Genomic DNA, 3949 nt, shown 5'->3' with positions numbered 1-3949 from the left:
GCCGAGTACAGAGGCGTCGCGAATGTAGTCTCAGAGTTCTATTGGATTTGAAATCTACTTGTTGAGGTTCACCATCCCATTCCTAAGGCTACGATTGTTCATTGCGATAGCACTAGTGCTATTTATTTAGCAGGGAATCCGGTTAAACATCAAAGAACCAAGCACATCGAGCTTGACATTCATTTCGTACGTGAAAAAGTAGCCCGTGGTGAAGTCTGTGTTCATCATGTACCTTCACGCTATCAAATAGCGGATATTTTCACTAAGGGGCCGCCTCTTATTCTTTTTGATGATTTTCGTCACAGCCTCAATGTTCGTCTTCATCTTGATACGACTGCGGGGGTGTGTTAGAATATATTGTTATATATTTTGTCAATCGTGTATTATTTAGTTACGATTATGCACGATTGTGTATCGGTTGTTTAGAGTAAATATATCCTTGTAATTAGACTAGAATATCTCTTTGTAATTGTATTTATACTCTCTACGTTATCAATGATAAGCAAGCATTATCTTCCCATTTTCTTTCACTACTCACATCCCGACCACCATTACTTAATAATGAATGGTTTGTTCCATCACCGCATTTGATCTGGAGTACTCTTCAAGTGGCTAACTATGCTTTTCTAGTAGATAATAAACCATGTTCACCTTGGTAATTCACCCCTCTGATATGCCCTACGTGTCCACTAGAATATCAAGGACATCCTGATATTTCAAACATTTTGCAAAAGAGATTGAAAGGAGCGCACGAACACTGACAATTTTGTGAAGGAAGAGCAAATACTGCAAACCATTACTGACTAGCGCGTAAACTTTTATAGAGAAACCATGTAGCGAAGGGAAATATAGGTTTTTAATTTAGTAATTTATGTTTCTTAGATATTGTATACGATCTACTGTTTTCAAATCTTAAATATAAGAACCCTAATTTCATTTATCTAAATTAATCTAATCTCCCTAATTTGATATAGCATAGTTAATAAAATTAATAAATTAGAATTATTACTTAATCGACATGAGAACTATCGTCCATATAATTGAGTAATTTGAACGGTTTGATGAATTTTGTGAGGAAGAGAATCAGAGAGAGTAGTTTATTTTGCTTTTTTGGGGGAAGGGTAATGTAACACCCCCATATACCAAAGTGCCTTACCAAGGACCACCTTAGCATATAAGGGTGCTACCATCTCGGTTGCCCGAAGTAGTATGCATCATAGTAACAATAAAGAAACAAACTTAAATAAAAGAATGTGATAAAGTTTACAAGTCTCAAAAACAACTCCAAAAGAACAACTGAAACAAAAGTCATAAGGTGATCTAATGTCGCCTAAAACAACATGACGACTCAGTGATGACAACGCCCATCAATCATCAACAATCATCACCTTCTAAGCCAACTGCTCACCATTCCCGAATGGATCACCATAGTTTTGAAAACATAAAACGGGGCCAGTCAACTGTATAACCAAATCAATATATGCAACGGAAAACAATATAACAATACAAACAACCGATCTCCAACTCCAACAATCATCAATCACTAACTGCCAGGTTACCTATCGCAATAGGTAACCCACACCGCCAATGGGGGTTCACAGCCTTGCCTACCAAATCCCCGCTCATCGCAACGAGTGATCCCAGCTCCTTAATGTGCACATCTCCCTTGTGACGGGAGTCACAATAGGCGAACATGGGTATGGGACATCTCCCGACATAGTTCCACAACAATCATCCAACCAACAATACCAACCAACCAACCTCCATCAATTCCAACAATGATCACATGCCAACAATCAATCATAAACAATCAATTAAATTATACAACCAATTGAGTAGGAAACCCTACCTTATTCGCAATCCAAACAATCACAACAAAAAATCAGAAAGGCTCCTCTACGAACTCGTCACCTATACACAAATTAGGGTTTAACAACAATAACACTATGACCATAAAGACAAAAGTACGATGCTTACCAATGAATCGACACGAAAGAACGATGTAAAAACCCCTTTAGCTCCGGCTTTAGCAATGATTAGAATGATTAGAAAAGTTGTACGTAATTTAGTTTTTAAAAGAATGATTAAGAAAATGATTAAAAACTATTAATACGTCTTTATATACTTCTCCAATTATTTTAATCAAAACCGCGGATATAACCCCGTTAGACCGGCAACTCGACCGAGTACGGAATGTACTCGACCGAGTAAGACAACTCGACCGAGTACCAACATACCCGATCGAGTTCTGACGTTCCAGAACCCAACCTTAACACGCCTGACAGCCAACTCGGCCGAGTAAGCAATAGTACAGATATAGAGGACAACAACGGTTATTAACCGTTGTTATAAAAAAAAGCGGCCGTTGTTGTTCGGGCCGTTGTTAAAGGTTTTAACAACGGTTATTATTTTAGACAAAAACCGTTGTGGAAAGTATTAACAACGGTTAACACCCGTTGTTATTTGGCCTTATCCGTTGTGAAAAAAAGTGACTGACGCGAGTAATATTTTGGTGCGAAAGTAATAACAAGGGTTATTTTTAAAAAAACCGTTGTTAAAAGTAATAACAAGGGTTATATATCAAAAAACCGGTGTTAAATGTGACTATTAACAAGGGTTATATTTTAAAAAAATCGTTGTTAAAAGTAATAACAACGGTTATATGTTAAAAAAACCGTTGTTAAAACTGACTATTAACAACGGTTTTGTGGCATATAACCGTTGTTATTGATATTTATTTTTTTTTTAATTTACAAAATCAGTGCATTCAAAATCCTGTATCAACAACAGCAGCAGTATGAACATACAACAAAAGCTCACTTCAAATTGATTAACCTAAAATTAAACACCTGCAAAGTTTTATGCACTAGCACAACGATTTTCTCAAAATATTAAAACCACAATTCCAACATCCATTTACATCCGAGAGTTACAACTCCACTACTACGCACGTACATTTTAGTGAATAGACTACTCAACAATACAACTCCAACAAACTTCTTAGTGAATAGACTACTCAACATTACGTATTCCCTAAATAGTTGGTAACCTACACCTTGTTAACATCTTTCTTCTCCTCAATTGACACTCTCAAATTTAAATCTGTAATGATACATTTATGTTAAGATGGTGAAAATAAAGAAGGGAAACCTACGTAGATAAGAGAAGTGGATGAAAGCAATAAGTTGAGGAAAAACAAAGGAGGAAGATACCTGAGGCAAATATATGAAAATCACCAAAAATCTAACCTACAAACAGCATAAAATGAATGTTTACTAGCAAAAATCGAGGAATAGAGCAAAAATTGAAAATGAAGGAGAAATCAAAAAGAAGAAAGTGAGGTAGCACATCATAGAAATTTCACGAGTTTAGCCAAAAATGAGCATATATTGTATCTTTAGCTATAAAACTAAAAGTCGTGAACCCAAACACTTGAAACTGAAGTAACACAAACAACATTGATCCATCTCAATTTCATAAAATTTGGAAGAAGATTCAAACCATAATGGATATTGGGGATAGACTAAATTACCAAGTCAAATTAGTTATAGTTGAAAGACTTGTTGATATGCAGCAAATAAACTAAACAGTTCTATAACATTCCAAAGACAAAAGATTCTGAGTCTTGCGAATCCTCAGGAATTAAAAACTTTGAAGTATATGTAAAATATATATGAACAACATAATTTCTAGTAAAAAAAAGTAGTGATAATTACCAAAAGAAGTGGCTTTCGTCCTGTTTTGTCAGTCAGAGTTGCTCCAGCAGCAGTGATTACTACCTGCAGGATCAATTTCTCAAATCAAAAGCTATCAATTAATTCTCTAAAGAAGAGGTTAATTTAAGATGTTAACCTGAAGAAGAGCATACATTACAGTCCCAATGCTAGGTAATACCGCTGAAATGGGGAAAATGAAGAGGTCACAGCTTAGCATCTTCGTCAAAAGGAAG

This window comes from Silene latifolia, chromosome 8, assembly GCF_048544455.1.
Source record: "Silene latifolia isolate original U9 population chromosome 8, ASM4854445v1, whole genome shotgun sequence".
Lineage (NCBI taxonomy): Eukaryota > Viridiplantae > Streptophyta > Magnoliopsida > Caryophyllales > Caryophyllaceae > Silene > Silene latifolia.
The sequence above is the reverse complement of the archived record's forward strand: the minus strand, read 5'-3'. Positions refer to the sequence as shown.